General features: G+C 42.9%; 1 protein-coding gene and 1 pseudogene across 1 annotated transcript in view; both read left to right on the top strand.

The window, feature by feature from the left end:
• AEBP2 (AE binding protein 2) overlaps positions 1–18306 on the top strand; it is a 296022-nt gene that overhangs the window by 112834 nt on the left and 164882 nt on the right. The gene's annotated exons all lie outside the window — the stretch shown is intronic.
• On the top strand, positions 1648–7268 carry LOC148777688 (ubiquitin-conjugating enzyme E2 variant 1 pseudogene; annotated as a pseudogene).

Here is an 18306-nt window from a genome sequence, read left to right as displayed (position 1 = left end):
CCTCAAGAGTCTTCTTCAACACCACAGTTCTAAAGTATCAAATCTTTTGTGCTCAGCCTTCTTTATGGTCCAACTCTCAGCATCCATGCATGACTACTGGAAAAACCATAGCTGTGACTATACGGACTTTTGTTGGCAAAATAATGTCTCTGCTTTTTAATATACTGTCTAGGTTTGTCATAGCTTTTCTTCCAAAGAGGATGCATCTTTGAAGATAGAGGAGGCTTCTAAGGGAGACATTTCAAATGGAGGGTTTTTCATATAAAAACCATAAAAAGAACAACATAGAATTAATTAAAAGTGATGAGAAGAGGTTGGCCCTCAGGGATGGCATAGAAGGGTGGAGAGTGGGTTGGGGAGGGGCAGTTGCTTCTCACCTAAGCCTCCTGTTGTCTTTAACTTTTCAAAATCAAATTGATAAATTATAATTAGGAAAACATGAATGTAACATTGATTATATTTGCTGTGATCCTCTCCCATGGTCTTAGAAATCATCATAAAGAATTGTTTAAAAAATTGTTAAATCTGCAATGATTATTTTTCTTAGGAAAACCTGTGAAGAATCTGGGTTCTAAATACTGGCTAATGTGAGACCATAAGTGTCAGCACTTGTGAAGGTCAGAACAGCTGGGATCTTAGTTAATATTTTTCTGGGTATGATCTTAAAAGAACTGATCAAATTAATACATGCAGTTGATTAAAAAATATATTGCAGAAGGCTATCATCTGGTCCCATCATTTCATGAGAAATAGATGGGGAAACAGTGGAAACAGTGTCAGACTTTATTATTTTGGGGCTCCCAAATCACTGTGGATGCTGATTCAGTTCAGTTCAGTTCAGTCGCTCAGTCGTGTCCGACTCTCTGCGACCCCATGAATCACAGCACGCCAGGCCTCCCTGTCCATCACCAACTCCCGGAGTTCACCCAAACTCATGTCCATTGAGTCAGTGATCCATCCAGCCATCTCATTCTCTGTCGTCCCCTTCTCCTCCCGCCCCCAACCTTTCCCAGCATCAGAGTCTTTTCCAGTGAGTCAACTCGTCGCATGAGGTGGCCAAAGTATTGGAGTTTCAGCTTTAGCATCAGTCCTTCCAATGAACACCCATGATTGATCTCTTTTATGATGGACTGGTTGGATCTCCTTGCAGTCCAAGGGACTCTCAAGAGTCTTCTCCAGCACCACAGTTCAAAAGCATCAATTCTTTGGCGATCAGCCTTCTTCACAGTCCAACTCTCACATCCATACATGACCCCTGGAAAAACCGGAAAAACCATAGCCTTGACTAGACAGACCTTTGTTGTTGATTGCAGCCATGAAATTAAAAGACGCTTACTCCTTGGAAGGAAAGTTATAACCAACCTAGATAGCATATTAAAAAGCAGAGACATTACTTTGCCAACCAAGGTCTGTCTAGTCAAGGCTATGGTTTTTCCAGGGGTCATGTATGGATGTGAGAGTTGGACTGTGAAGAAAGCTGATCACCGAAGAATTGATGCTTTTGAACTGTGGTGTTGGAGAAGACTCTTGAGAGTCCCTTGGACTGCAAGGAGATCCAACCAGTCCATTCTAAAGGAGATCAATCCTGGGTGTTCATTGGAAGGACTGATGCTAAAGCTGAAGCTGCAATACTTTGGCCACCTCACTCGAAGAGTTGACTCACTGGAAAAGACTGATGTTGGGAGGGATTGGCGGCAGGAGGAGAAGGGGACAACAGAGAATGACATGGGTGGATGGCATCACCGACTTGATGGACGTGAGTCTGAGTGAACTCTGGGAGTTGGTGATGGACAGGGAGGCCTGGAGTGCTGTGATTCATGGGGTCGCAAAGAGGTGGACACGACTGAGCGACTTAACTGAACTGATGATAAAAAGCCCCAGACCCCACCCTGTTAATTAGTTCCAGTCCCACCCTCTTGGCCCAGGGTCAACCATGTTTTTAAAAAAATGTTTTTTGGGGAAACTTTATTGGCCATATTCATACCCAGCTTCCCAGGTGGCTCAGTAAGGAATCCGCCTGCCAATGCAGGAGATGCAGGTTTGATCCCTAGGTCAGGAAAATCCCCTGGAGGAGAAAATGCAACCCACTCCGGTATTCTTGCCTGGAAAATCCCATTGACAGAGGAGCCTGGCAGACTACAGTCCATGTGGTTGCAAGAATCAGACACAACTGAGCATGCATGCACGTAATTTCAGGTATCATACCACAAGGGTAGATGTTCAGAACTTTGATTAAATCCTTTGAGGAAGACTTACATTTCTAGCCATGGTAAATGATTGTATATACAGTTTTTTACTTAGAACATTTTAATTCATTAAATAAATTCTGTATTTAGTTCTTATGGTAGTGATCTTCATAACCCAAAATAGTATGCTAAGGTCACTGCAGCCCAGCTTTATAGCTGAGAAAATAAGTAGTCATGTAGTTAGTATGTAGTCAGAGCACATTGTTCAGACTTGACCCACATCTCTCTCACTCAAGCATCCTGGGGTTGTCGCAGGCTCTTCCTCTAGCTCCCTACTATCGCTTCCAGATGGCAGAGCCAGATATCCGGATCTAGGAGAGCCTCTTGTGTTTCGGGGCAGGGGCCTCATGGCCATCAGTAGTGCAGATATCCTGGGAAATTTAAATACGGCACGGGAAAGTTGTCCTGAACTGGGAAGTACTAACGGGGTCTCCAAAACTTCCCTGATGGCTTAGACAGTGAAGGATCTGCCTGCAGTGCAGGAGAACTGGGCTTGATTCCTGGGTTGGGAAGATCCCCTGGAGAAGGGCATGGCAACCCACTCCAATATTCTTCCTGGGAAATCCCATGGACAGAGGAGCCTGGCGGGCTACAGTCCACGGAGTCACAAAGAGTCAAACATGGCTGGGCAACTAATACACACAAAGGGGACTCCGCCAGTCAAACTGATTAAACCCCTGTCCTAATAAGCCTGATGGGGCTGACTTTCCACTCTCAGAGGGGACTTGCTGATCCTGGCTGCCCTCATAAGCTGTGCTGTCCCTCAAGTCAGTGAGTAATGATGGGATACCCCATGGAGTGATGCTAGCAAGGGGGTGAAGAGAAGAAGGGAATGATGACAGTCTCATACACACAAGTAATTGCTTGTTGATCTATATGAGGAAAAGTAGACAGTGCCTCACCAAGTTACCCCAAAGTAGTGTCCACAGTTCAGATCACAAAATAGAACATTATCCGTAACCCAGGAGACCTCCCAGAGCTCCCTGCAGTCACTACCCCCTTTTCTTCTAAAGATAAACACCATCCTAACTTACAACTCTGTGGTTGTTTGTTTTTTTTCTTTTTATTTTATATTGGGAGTATAGCTGATTAGCAATATTGAGATAGTTTCAGGAGGACTTGAAAGGACTCAGCTGAACATACACATGTAGCCATTCTCCCCTGAACTCCCCTCCCCTCCACGCTGCCACATAACATTGAGCAGAATTGCATGTGCTATCCAGTAGGTCCTTGTTGTCTAACACCATAGTTTATTCAGTTTTATAGCCTTGGAAACTCCTACATGAGAAAATGTAAATGTTTATTCCAGTATCGTTTGTTTTTGTTCAGTCACTAAGTCGAGTCCAACTCTTTTCAACCCCATGGACTGCTGCACGCCAGGCTTCCCTGTCCTTCACTGTCTCCCAGAGGTTGCTCAAACTCATGTCCATTGAGTCAGTGATGCCATCCAATGTCTCATCCTCTGTCACCCTCTTCTCCTCTTGCCCTCTATCTTTCCCGGCATCAGGGTCTTTTCCAATGAACAGGCTCTTGGCATCAGGTGGCCAAAGTATTGGCGCTTCAGCATCAGTCCTTCCAATGAATATTCAGGGTTGATTTCCTTTAGGATTGACTGGTTTGATCTCCTTGCTGTCCAAGGGACTCTCAAGAGTCTTCTTCAGCACTGTCATTCAAAAGCATCAATTCTTCATATCATTAGATTTGCCTGTTTTTTGAACTTTATGTAAATGCAGTTATACAGTACGTATGTGAGATTCATCCATGCTGAGGCATATAGTTGTAATTGACTCATTTTTTTTTACCCCTGCATACAGCTGCATGCATGTGTCATGGTACATACAAGTAACTTTCCTACTCATGAGATACATACAAGAAACTTTCCTACTGATGGAAAAATTTGCGCTTGTTCTATTACAAACAGTGCAGCAATGAGCATTCTCTGGTATGTAATTTTGGTACATATGTATGCATTTCTGTTGGGTATGTAGTGAATTACTACGTCCTACAGTATATGCAAAACTTTCATTTCTCCCCCAGATTTGAGATATGATTAACATGTAACATTGTGTAAGTTTAAGCTGTATAATATGATGATTTGATACCTGTGAGTATTGCAAAATGGTGACCATAATTGGGCTCCTGAACATCTCCATCACTTCACATAATTATCCTTTTTAATTTTGGGGCGAGACATGTAAGACCTACTCTGTTAGCAACTTTCAAGTATAGAATACAATACGATTACTGTAGTCACCATGCTGTACATTATATCCCCAGTATTTATTTATAACTGGAAATTTGCACTCTTGGATATCTCCCCATCTCCCCTACCCCTCAGCTGTTGGCAACTACTATTTACTTTGCTTCTATGAGTTCAGCTTTTTGAGATGTCACAGATTAGGGAGAACAGATAGTATTTGGTCTTTCTCTGGCTGACTTATTTCCTTTAGCATAATGCACTCACGGTCCACTCATGTCACAAATAACAGTATTTTCTTCTTTCCCATGTCTGAATAATCTCATTGTATTTTTCACCACATCTTTGTGTGTGTGTGTGTTAACTTTTTATTTTGTACTGGGATATAGCCGATTAACAGTGTTGTGATAGTTTCAGGTAAACAGTGAAGGGACTCAGCCATACATATATATGTATCCATCACCCCATCTTTTTTAAAATGGTTTTTTTAAAATTTATTTATTTTAATTGGAGGCTAATTACTTTACATTATTGTATTGGTTTTGCCATACATTGATATGAATCTGCCCTGGGTATACATGTTGAACCCCCCATCTTGAACCCCCCTCCCACCTCCCTCTAAAATTTATTTTCTATCGAAGTGTAGTTGAATTACGATGTTGCATTAATTACTGCTGTACAGTGAAGTGACTCAGTTATTTTTTTTCCATATTCTTTTCCATGATGGTTTATACCACATCGTTTTTCATCCATTCATCCCTTGATGAACACAGGTTGTTTTCATATCTTGGCTATTGTGATTAATGGTGCAGTGAACATGGGAGTGCAGATATCCCTTTGAGAACTTGATTTTATTTCCTTTGGTTACATGCCCCCAAATGGAATTGCTGGATTATATGATAGTTCCATTTGTAACTTTTTTGAGGAACTTTAATAAAAATTCTTGCCATAATGGCCGTGGCAATTTGCATTCCCACTAACGGTTCACAAGTGTTCTCTTTTCTCTGCATCCTCACCAACACTTATCTCTTGTCCTTTTAATAATAGCTATCCTAACAATGTGTGGGCTTCCCTGATATCTCGGTTAAAAAAAAAAAAAAAAAAGAACGCACCTGCAATGCAGGAGACCCTGGTTCGATTCCTGGGTTGGAAAGATCAGCTGGAGAAGGGATAGACTACCCACTCCAGTATTCTTGGGCTTCCCTTGTCGCTCAGCTGGTAAAGAATCCACTTGCAATGCGGGAGACCTGTGTTTAATCCCTGAGTTGGGAAGACCCCCTGGAGAAGGGAAAGGCTGCCCACTCCAGTATTCTGGCCTGGAGAATTCCATTGACTGTACAGTCCCTAGGGTCGCAAAGACTCGGACACGACTGAGCAACTTTCACTTTCATCCTAAGAGTGTGAGGTGATATCTCACTGTGGCTTTGATTTGCATTTCTCTGATTAGTGATGCTAAGTGCCTTTTCATGTACCTATTGGTCATTTGTAGTCTTCTTTGGGGTGGGTTTTTTTGACTGCCTTCATCAATAGACTATTATGGAAGTGATATTATGTGATTTCCAAGACCAGGCCATAAAAATGCTCTGGACTTCTGCTTTGTTCATATGTGATATAAGGGTACAGGTTCAGAAACAGAAGAGACTACCCACAGCACTGAAATTGGAGGAAGGGGCCTGAAGCTAAGGATTTTGAGGAATATAGCTCTGGAAACTAAAAACGGTATAAGGAAAGGAATGATAGTGATGCAAGGTGGCAGCCACCATGGGCTCAGGTATAAAAGTTCCTTGCAATTTCCAACTGTTGGAAGAAGGCCAGAAAGGTGTAGGCGATAGCACAGTTAGCCTAAGTCTAGAAGATGAAGACATGGCACTTATAAGATGGGCGGGAATGATTGGGCCTCCAAGAACAATTTATGATAACTGAATATACAGCCTTAGAATATGGACCCAAATACCCAGAAGCACCCCCCAGTTTGTGAAATTTGTAACAAAAACTAATATGAAAGGAGTTAATAGTCTAATGGGGTGGTGGAGCCCCATTAGAGCCATATCAATGCTACCAAAATGGCAAAATTATTATTATTATAGCATCAAGGTTATCCTGCAAGAGCTTCAACACCTAATGATGTCTAAAGAAAATGTGAAACTCCCTCAGCCACCTGAAGGACAGTGTTACAGCAGCTATTGAAAAATGAGAAACCACAGGCCCTCCCCTACCCGCTGTTAGATGTAAGCAGTCCTCATTTTGCGCAGTTATATGGATCACAATAAACTGTGAAAAATTCTGAAAGAGATGGGAATACCAGACCACCTGACCTGCCTCTTGAGAAACCTGTATGCAGGTCAGGAAGCAACAGTCAGAACTGGACATGGAACAACAGACTGGTTCCAAATAGGAAAAGGAGTACGTCAAGGCTGTATATTGTCACCTTGCTTATTTAACTTCTATGCAGAGTACATCATGAGGAACGCTGGGCTGGAAGAAGCACAAGCTGGAATCAAGATTGCCGGGAGAAATATCAATAACCTCAGATGCAGATGACACCACCCTTATGGCAGAAAGTGAAGAGGAACTCAAAAGCCTCTTGATGAAAATGAAAGAGGAGAGTGAAAAGGTTGGCTTGAAGCTCAACATTCAGAAAACAAAGATCATGGCATCTGGTCCCATCACTTCATGGGAAATAGATGGGGAAACAGTGGAAACAATGTCAGACTTTATTTTTTTAGGCTCCAAAATCACTGCAGATGCTGATTGTAGCCATGAAATTAAAAGACGCTTACTCCTTGGAAGGAAAGTTATGACCAACATTGATAGTATATTAAAAAGCAGAGACATTACTTTGCCAACCAAGGTCCGTCTAGTCAAGGCTATGGTTTTTCCCGTGGTCATGTATGGATGTGAGAGTTGGACTGTGAAGAAAGCTGATTGCCGAAGAATTGATGCTTTTGCACTGTGGTGTTGGAGAAGACTCTTGAGAGTCCCTTGTCCTGCAAGGAGATCCAACCAGTCCATTCTAAAGGAGATCAATGCTGGGTGTTCATTGGAACGACTGATGCTAAAGCTGAAACTCCAATACTTTGGCCACCTCATGTGATGAGTTGACTCACTGGAAAAGACTCTGATGCTGGGAAAGGTTGGGGGCGGGAGGAGAAGGGGACGACAGAGAATGAGATGGCTGGATGGCATCACCGACTCTGTGGACATGAGTTTGAGTGAACTCCGGGAGTTGGTGATGGACAGGGAGGCCTGGCGTGCTGTGATTCATGGGGTCGCGGAGAGTCGGACACGACTGAGCGACTGAACTGAACTGAACTGAAACTTTCTAGAATAGTTTCCACATTTTGAAGACCTCAGTGTACTGTGAAGACGGCGCTCATTCAAAGACAGTTTATCTTCAGTTCAGTTCAGTCGCTCAGTCGTGTCCGACTCTCCGCGACCCCATGAATCACAGCACGCCAGGCCTCCCTGTCCATCACCAACTCCCGGAGTTCACTCAAACTCATGTCCACAGAGTCGGTGATGCCATCCAGCCATCTCATTCTCCGTCGTCCCCTTCTCCTCCCGCCCCCAACCTTTCCCAGCATCAGAGTCTTTTCCAGTGAGTCAACTCGTCTCATGAGGTGGCCAAAGTATTGCAGTTTCAGCTTTAGCATCAGTCCCTCCAATGAACATCCAGGATTGATCTCCTCCAGAATGGACTGGTTGGATCTCCTTGCAGTATAAGGGACTCTCAAGAGTCTTCTCCAACACCACAGTTCAAAAGCATCGATTCTTCGGCGGTCAGCCTTCTTCACAGTCCAACTCTCACATCCATACATGACCACGGGAAAAACCATTGCCTTGACTAGACGGACCTTGGTTGGCAAAGTAATGTCTCTGCTTTTTAATATACTATCAAGGTTGGTCATAACTTTCCTTCCAAGGAGCAAGCATCTTTTAATTTCATGGCTGCAATCAGCATCTGCAGTGATTTTGGAGCCCAAAAAAATAAAGTCTGACACTGTTTCCACTGTTTTTCCATCTATTTCCCATGAAGTGATGGGACCAGATGCCATGATCTTTGTTTTCTGAATGTTGAGCTTCAAGCCAACCTTTTCACTCTCCTCTTTCACTTTCATCAAGAGGCTTTTGAGTTCCTCTTCACTTTCTGCCATAAGGGTAGTGTCATCTGCATATCTGAGGTTATTGATATTTCTCCCGGCAATCTTGATTCCAGCTTGTGCTTCTTCCAGCCCAGCGTTCCTCATGATGTACTCTGCATATAAGTTAAATAAGCAAGGTGACAATATACAACCTTGACGTACACCTTTTCCTATTTGGAACCAGTCTGTTGTTCCATATCCAGTTCTAACAGTTGCTTCTTGACCTGCATACAGGTTTCTCAAGAGGCAGGTCAGGTGGTCTGGGATTCCCATCTCTTTCAGAATGTTCCACAGTTTATTGTGATCCACACAGTCAAAGGCTTTGGCATAGTCAATAAAGCAGAAATAGATGTTTTTCTGAAACTCTCTTGCTTTCTCCATGATCCAGCGGATGTTGGCAATTTGATCTCTGGTGCCTCTGCCTTTTCTAAAACCTGCTTGAACATCTGGGAGTTCACGGTTTATATACTGCTGAAGCCTGGCTTGGAGAATTTTGAGCATGACTTTACTAGCGTGTGAGATGAGTGCAATTGTGCGGTAGTTTGAGCATTCTTTGGCATTGCCTTTCTTTGGGATTGGAATGAAGACTGACCTCTTCCAGTCCTGTGGCCACTGCTGAGTTTTCCAAATCTGCTGGCATATTGAGTGCAGCACTTTCACAGCACAGTTTATCTTAAGATACTGTAAATGATACTCATTTTTTTTGTCCAGTTGAAATATATGAGTTATGCTATAACAACAACACCAAAAAGGTAAGGAAAGGATTCTCTTTTAGAGACTTCCAAGGGAGCAAAGACATGATGAACCTTAAGTTTATTTCAGTGATACTGATTTTCAGATTTCCTGTCTCCAGAACTCTCAATGAATAAAATTCTTATTTTAAGCCACCACGTTTATGATAATATAGCAGCCATAGGAGGAGCCTGGTACAAATGGCAAAAAAGTACTTGAAAAGATACTCAACATCATTAATCATAAGCGGGGTACAAATTAACACTGCTGTGTGATACTACTATATACCTGCCCAAATGGTTAATATTGAAGATGTAATAAACTGATCACTGTGCATGATACCCTAATTTTAGTGAAAATGCGTTATGCAGATTTTCTTATGTTGTCATGAACACTTTAGAAGGATATCCAAAAAACTAATGAGAGAGATTACTTTGAATTTAGTGAAACAGAAGCCAAGGACGGTTTCCCAGAAGAAAGGTATTTACCTAAACTGAAAGAATCACATTTTGACTAAAACTTCTTCTTTATATCTTTGTATCTCCTGAAAGGCAGCATTGCACTGCCACCAAAGAACAACTTAGGAGTCTTTCTCTGCCACATGTTCTCCCGCAGCCCCTACATCCCAGACACTGAGTCTTGTCAGTTTTATTTCTCCGTGTCTTTTAACTCCATCTTCTCTCCCAGGCTGCTTCTGTTGCCCCCACGGGGCCTTAGGATATTTTCCGTGGGCACTGTAATTACCTCCCAATTGATCTTCCAGCTGCCATCTTATCCTTCTCCTTTTACTGATGACCAGGTCAGTTTTTAAAAAATACACAAATCTGGCACTTTGCTGGCAGTCCAGGGATTAAGACTGTATACTTCCAATGCTGGGAGCTCAGGTTTGATCCCTTGGTTGGGGAACTAAACTTCCACAGGCCATGTGGTACGGCCAAAACAATTTAAATGCAAATAAAAAAATGTACAGATCTTACCAGATCAATGTCAAGGTCATATCCTTTAATGGATAAAAAAGTGTTGGTGGTGGGTAATTCTTCGAGACCAGTCTTAACTGTGAAAAAAAGAGTGCATAGTGAGAATCAGTGACTGACAGAAGGTCCAAGGAAAAGACGACTGAGCATGAATGTGTTTGACTGAATTCCTGTTTTGTGCAAGGGTCAGAGTGTAGAATGGAGCAACAGAGGAAAAGATTGATGGTGGAGGCTCAGAGATGGAAGAGGTGAGATAAAAGGAACAGGAGGTAAGGATCAGAAAGAGAAGAGAGAGCAGTCAAATTGGAATCATCACTTTTGTTTCTATTGAATTGGGAAGTCACAGAATTTTTGCATTAATGTGCAGGAAATTATTTTATAAATCCCAGAAGCATCTGTAAGAATTCCCTAAAACGATGTAGAAAAAGAGACCTCAATTGATATTGTAAAGGAGAAGGGGAAAAAATGTAAAACAGGGAATGAAGTTGTGGTTGCCTTTTGAAGTTCAGAAGACCAAAGAAAAATTTTTTTTTTTTTGCAGAGTTGCTTTGTGTGTGTGTGTGCTTGTGGGTTTAATATCAAGAGAGGCTCCACCATTTTAATGGGCCTGGAATGGCAGTTTCTGACATCTGTTAAATAATCCTGAAACATGAACAGTGCAGGCCTGGCTGGTGGCATACAGTATGCTGTATTGATTAGGCTTGTCTTTCAAATTGGTACATCCATTATTTGAAACTACAAGAATTAAAAACAAAATACAGAAATTAAGGGAAGCTGATAGCTGATCAAGTATAGTGTGCTTACATCTCTGTTACAAGTAGCTATGGCATGACTTATTAGAAAGCAAAACAAAACAATAGAGACAAAACAGAAATATACCTTTTCAAGCAAGATGGAAGATTTAGGGCAAATAAACTGTGTTAGTCACTCAGTTGTGTCCTATTCTTTGAGACCCCTTGAGTGTAGCCCACCAGGCTTTTCTGTCCATGGAATTATCCAGGCAAGAATACTGGAGTGGGTAGCTATTGCTTTCTCCAGAGGATCTTCCCAACCCAGAGATTGAACCTGGGTCTCCTGTGTCTCCTGCATTGCAGGCAGATTCTTAACTGTCTGAGTCACCAGGGAAGGCTGTAGATCTATTCAAAATTGTGTTGCTAAAACATTTGAAGATGACAGGTAAAGAAATAGCTAATATAAAATAGCTGTTTCATTGTGATATAGATAAAAATAGTGCTGCCCTCGGGCTTCCCTGGTGACTTAGATGGTAAAAAGTCTGCCTGCAATGCAGGAGACCTGGGTTCGATCCCCTGGGTACAAAGATCTCCTGGAGGAGTAAATGGCAATCCACTCATAGTGGATTCACCCACAGTCATAATGCACTGTGATCCAGAACATAAAAATGTGGATTTGTAGATAATTGGGGGACCTCTTAATGTGAGATCCCTGGACTGCTAGAGTTCCTCATCAGAAGTTTACGCAATTGAGTAAAAGACATCAGGTCTATAACACTGTGTATATCTGGGTAGAAAAATGCAAGACGCAGGTACTGAGCCACATCTAGGATGAAGTTGTTGTTTAGTTTCAAGTCGTGTCTGACTCTCTTGCGATCTCATGGACTGCAGTCTGCTAGGCTCCTCTGTCCATAGGATTTTCTAGGCAAGAATACTGGAGTGGGTTGCCATTTCCTCCTCCAGGGGATCTTCCCTACCCAGGGATTGAATGCATGTCTCCTGCATTGACAGATGGATTCTTTACCCACTGTGCCACCAGGGAAGCCCAGGAATGGGTTTTTTTATTTCTTGCTTTGGAAGATTACACTTAAAAAAAAAAAGAATCAGACCAGGATACAGTGCATGCACCCATATATGCATGCGATTTAGGGAAAGAGTTTAATTTTGTGAACTTGGCTTACAGAGACAGACTGATATTCTTCTGGGAGGGATAGGAGTGCTTTGCAATTACTGGGAAAGACACTTGGCAGCTTTCCCATGAGAGCTGGAATGGATTTTTTAGGGTTGTTTCAAAGTTCACACTGTGAGTCATTAATGTTGGTCAGGCCGGTGATGGAATTGCTGAGAAGTCAGGCAGGAGGTGGGGAGCCAAGCCTGATACTGGATGGCAGGAAGCTAGTGTCACTCCTTGGCGGGAGGGACAGAGGAAGGAGTTGATGCTCCTAGAGCCCAGAGACCAGAGTCCCTCTGTGGGGAGTTAGGTCACTGTAGGCTGGGTCGTATGAGCCACACCCCGGAGGGAGCTGAGGAGGAGGAATAGCTTGGGTTCTCCTTTCTTCCACATATCCAGGCTCCCTCTCCTTTCCCCTCCCTAACTGATTTCAGATCCTCCAAGGACAGACGTCCCTGGATGTGCAGCGTGCAGGGTCAGCCCCTCTGCTGTCCAGAGCAGTCCAGGGGAGGGAGAAGGATACCACCTGGGGTACCTTGCCCAAGCTTGGAACAGTGGGAGAGAAGAAAATTTGAGATACTGATACTGCATAACCAAGAGAGCTACAAAGTTCTTTTTATAAAGTTGTTGAGAAAGAAGGCACATAGAGGAAGGAGGGTATAGGTTGGCAGTTAAAATAGATCAATATACAGTGACTGACAAGTCTACACGTCAAAGTACAGAGAATGACATTTAAAACTGAAATGTGTCGAGAATTGGTATAGATCTAATTTACAAAGCAGAAATAGGCGCAGATGTAGAGAACAGTCATCTGGATACCAAAGGGAAAAGGAGAGCGGGATGAATTGGGACTGACACATACACACTATTGATACTATGTATGAAATAGACAGGGGCTTCCCAGATGGCTCAGTGGTAAAGAATCCCCCTGCCCAACAGGAGCCTCAGGTTTGATCCCTGGCTCAAAAGGATCCCCTGGAGAAGAAAATGGCAACCCACTCCAGTATCCTTGCCTGGAAAATCCCACGGACAGAGGAGCCAGGTGGGCTGCACTCCATAGAGTTGCGGAAGAGTCAGACACAATTTAATGACTCAACAACAGCATGAAATAATTACTAATGAGAACCTACTGTCTACTTAGTGCTCTGTGGTGACCTAAATGGGAAGGAAATCCAAAAAAGACGGAATATATGTATAGATGATTTGCTTTGCTGTACGGTGCAAACAAACACAACATTGTAAAGCAACTACACTCCAATAAAATTTTAAAAAACAGAAACATGCAACTTTTCAATTTATATGAGTGAGACTTGCTGAAATGGGCTGGTGTTATTAAGCAGTGTGCATTCTGCAGTGGAGAAATTACCTTGCTTTGCTTTGTCACAGGTACCAGCCATGTGGGGGAGTAGCCATAAGACAGTGTCTTATTCCCCTCTAGATCAGGTCATTCTCCAGGGAAGAACACTGGAGTGGGTTGCCATTTCCTTCTCCAATGTGTGAAAGTGAAAAGTGAAAGTGCAGTCGCTCAGTCGTGTCTGACCCTTAGTGACCCCACGGACTGCAGCCTACCAGGCTCCTCCATCCATGGGATTTTCTAGGCAAGAGTACTGGAGTGGCTTGCCATTGCCTTCTCCGATGACCATAGCCCCTTTCTGCATCCTCTCCTTCTAGCCAAAGGGAAGGAGTGATTTTTGAGGTCTTTCAAAAACTGACCATTACCCCTGGTCAGAGCCCACCAGCCATTCTCCCAAATGCTGAGGTGAAACCAGGGTGAATCTGGATACCTGATGCCAAAATCAGTTCTGCTATTAGGGACTCTGATGCTTTTCTTTGGAGTACCCACTTGGCTGTCTCTTGTGCAAGCATCCTCTGAGACAGTGCTGTCCGATAGAATTTTCCATGGTGAGGGAAGGAACTTCAGAGGTGGATGATGTAGCTGAGGAACTGAATTTTAAGTTTTATTTATCTTAATTGTTCACCATTTAAACTTGAATTTCCGTATGTGGCAAGTGGCTGCCATGTTGGAGAGTGTCTTTATGGTACTGAGGCTGAGCCTTCAGATAATCTCACTGGTTTATTCCACTTGAGTCTTTTCTTTGCGTTCAAGTCATCCCGGGGACTAGGCTAATTAACTCAGACCCTCAAGAGGGACTAACATTTGACTTCAGCCTCAGGCTTTAGGGCTTCCCTGATAGCTCAGTTGGTAAAGAATCTGCCTGCAATGCAGGAGATCCCAGTTCAACTCCTGGGTCAGGAAGATCTTCTGGAGAAAGGATAGGCTACCCACTCCAGTCTTCTTGGGCTTCCCTGGTGGCTCAGCTGGTAAAGAATCTGCCTCTAATGTGGGAGACCTGGGTTTGATCCTTGGGTTGGGAAGATCCCCTGGAGAAGGGAAAGGCTACCCACTCCAGTATTCTGGCCTGAAGAATTCCATGGACTACAGTCCATGGGGTCACAAAGAGTTGGAGACTGAATGACTTTCACTTTCTTTCAGACTTTAGAGAATTCTCTTGTTCATGTCCCCAAGGCCCCAGGTAGATTCTGAGCCTCTTTTCCTGATAAAGTCAGAGGAGTCAAAGACCTGTGTAAAAGTTCTTGGCCAGTGTGAGTCTAGAAAGAGAGGCCTCGGTGGTGCTCCAGTGGTTTGTGGCCGCAGAGTGCTGTGGGAAGCTTTTTTTTTCCTCTTGAGAGAAGTACAGAAAGGCTAAGAGGGAGAATCTGTGACATATCTGAGCTAGCCACCAAAGAGAAGGATGAAGTCCAAATCACAACAAAAGTAACCAAAGTAGGATGAGATAGATCGTGGATGATGTCAGTGGAAGACAGAGTATGGCAATGGACCAGAAACTTCCTTGCTGTACAAAATTGACTCTCCATAAGGCCACCTGGACTACATTACTTATGAAAGAATCAGGAAAATCCTGAATTGACTGAACTTAAATCTAAATTGAGAAAATACAGAAGTGACTAAAGTTACTCCCCACCAAACCCCAAGTTACAGAACAATCATGGAGTGATGCTTTCAAGTGTTTGCCATGGGCATGGTCAAGCATATTTATAACCCCAGTCCCAGAAGATTGAAACAACAACACAAACAACAAAATCAAACCTCATCAATAGGAGACTAGGTCATTAGTGGAATTGCCATATGATGTAGTACTTTTGTTGTTGTTCAGTCACCCAGTCGTGTCTCTTTGCGACCCCAAGTACTGCAGTATGCCAGGCCTCCCTGTCCCTCACCATCTCCTGAAGTTTGCCCAAGTTCATGTCCATTGCATTGGTGATGCCATCCAGCCATCTCATCCTCTGATGCCCTCTTCTCCTTTTGCCCTCAATCTTTCCCAGCATCGGCAAAGTACTATGTAGTACTATGCCATGGTGAAAATAAAGAAATTACTGTTATGTGAACTGGCATGGAAGAATTTCCAAAGTATTGAGTGGAGAAAACAAGTCACTAGAAGAATATATGCAAGCATTATATAAGATGATAAACAGGCAAAACTGAGTAATACTCGCTCTAGGTATACAGACAAAAGTGGTAGCAGCTGTTTAAAAAAACCAACTAATGCTAAAGTCAAGATAATAGTTAACCTCTTGGAGTCAAGGGAAAGGAGGGTGAGATCCAGGGGGCTCCTATGGTAATAGTAACATTCTTTTTCTTAAGCTGTGGGGTTAAGTTGTTCACTTTAAATATTATGATGATGACTTATTTTTTCCTGCCAGTTTTTTGGATGTATAATTGACCTATAGCATTGTGTAATTCTAAGGTTTACAGCATTACAATTTGACTTACATAATTCATTAAATAATGAGCAGAGTAAGTTTAGTAAATATCTGTCATCTCATAGATAAAAAAGACATCGAAAAAAAATTTTGTGTGCTTGTGAGAGCTTTTGGGATTTACTCTCTTAACTTTCACATGTAACATGCAGCAGTGTTAATTATATTTATCATGTTGTGTATGAAGGAAACGGTAACCCACTCCAGTATTCTTGCCTGGAGAACCCCATGGACAGAGAAGCCTGGTAGGCTGCAGTCCACGGGGTCGCAAAGAGTCGGACACGACTGAGCGACTGAACGGAACGGAACGGATATTCCATCCTTAGTATTTATTATTATTAAAATAATCTAGGGGGCTTCTCTGGTGGTCCAGTGGTTAAGACTTCACCTTCCAATGCAGAGGGTGCTGGTTCAGTCCCTGGTTGGGGAACTGAGATGCCCCATGCCTTGTGACCAGAAACCAAAGCATAAAACAGAAGCAATATTGTAACAAATTCAATAAAGACTTAAAAAATTTTAAAAATAAACTATAATGTTGAGGGAATAACATGTGCAACGAGATACTATTTCTATACAGTTTAAAATCAAGGAGAACTCGATATTGTTTGTATTCTGGAGTCCTATTAGAAGTGTAAAAATGTATCCCAGTGCAGGATAGTGGTTAATTCAGGGAGAAGAGAAGGAAAAAGAATCGTGCAGGGTTCACAAGTTGAAGCACTTGCTCTCATTTTTTATTTCTTTAGCTGAGAGCTATTTGTCACAGTTTTACATGCCTAAAATATTTCACCAAAATTTTATGAAAAGCAGAAGCCAGGGTGGCTTCCTTAGAGAATATGCAGAGAATGCAGGCTCTGAAGAGCAGATGGAGAGAGGAACAGACCCAAGGAAAGACGAATGCCAGATTACCTCCAGGTTCAATGCAGCCAGTGCTGAAGATATAAGTCCATAGAAAACCTGTGCTCAGAGCAGGGAGAGTAGCAGGAAAGCGCTAGGCTTGCTGGATTCAGATAAGCAACATCAGTCCTTCCAATGAACACCCAGGATTGATCTCCTTTAGAATGGACTAGTTGGATCTCCTTGCAGTCCAAGGGACTCTCAAGAGTCTTCTCCAACACCACAGTTCAAAAGCATCAATTCTTCGGTGATCAGCTTCCTTACAGTCCAACTCTCACATCCATCCATGACCACTGGAAAAACCATAGCCTTGACTAGACGGACCTTTGTTGGCAAAGTAATGTCTCTGTTTTTTAATATGCTATCTAGGTTGGTCATAACTTTCCTTCCAAGGAGTAAGCGTCTTTTAATTTCATGGCTGCAAACTCCAATACTTTGGCCACCTCATGCGAAGAGCTGACTCACTGGAAAAGACTCTGATGCTGGGAGGGATTGGGGGCAGGAGGAGAAGGGGACGACAGAGAGTGAGATGGCTGGATGGCATCACTGACTCGATGGACATGAGGTTGAGTGAACTCTGGGAGTTGGTGATGGACAGGGAGGCCTGGCGTGCTGTGATTCATGGGGTCTCAAAGAGTCGGACATGACTGAGCGACTGAACTGAACTGAACTGAACCTTAACAGATGGCCCCGAGAAAGTAGAAAGTCCTAGTATATCTTTCATTTTTTCATTCAGCACATTTTTACGGACTGTTTCCATCCAAAGGCTTTGTTCTGCTCATCTTTTTCATGCATCTTTGAGAGCTTGAAACCAAACTGGAAATGATTAAAAATTCTGAAGATAATCAATGTAAAGTAGTTGTTGTTCAGTTGCTAAGTCATGTCTGACTTTTGTGACCCCATGGACTGCCTCACATCAGGCTTTCTTGTCCTTCACCATCTCCTGGAATTTGCTCAAAGTCACGTCCATTGAGTCGGTGATTCCATCCAACCATCTCATCCTTTGTCTCTCCCTTCTCCTCCTGCCCTCAATCTTTCCCAGCATCAGGTCTTTTCCAATGAGTCAGCTCTTCACATCAGGTGGCCAAAGTATTGGAGCTTTAGCATTAGTCCTTCCAATGAATATTCAGAGTTGATTTCCTTTAGGATGGACTGGTTTGACCTCCTTGCAGTTCAAGGGCCTCTCAATGTAAAGTAGGTATGAGGTTTAAAGGAGTTGAGAGACTAAGTTAGAATCTTGCATTTTTGGTGTGTTTGCTTATTTTTAGGAGGCAGCCTAGGATGGGAGCTTAGGATAATGTTCTAGAACCAGACTGCCTGGGTTAAAATTCCAGCTCCACCAATTCTAGCTGTGTGTCCTTGAGCCAGCTGCTTCACCTCTTCGTGCTTAATTCTGTCATCTGTATAAATGTGGATGACTATCTACTTCATGGGGTTGT

The sequence above is a fragment of the Moschus berezovskii genome, chromosome 6 (assembly GCF_049115385.1).
Source record: "Moschus berezovskii isolate FMDL1 chromosome 6, NW_MosBer_1.0, whole genome shotgun sequence".
NCBI lineage: Eukaryota > Metazoa > Chordata > Mammalia > Artiodactyla > Moschidae > Moschus > Moschus berezovskii.
This window is presented reverse-complemented; position numbering and strand designations above follow the sequence as displayed.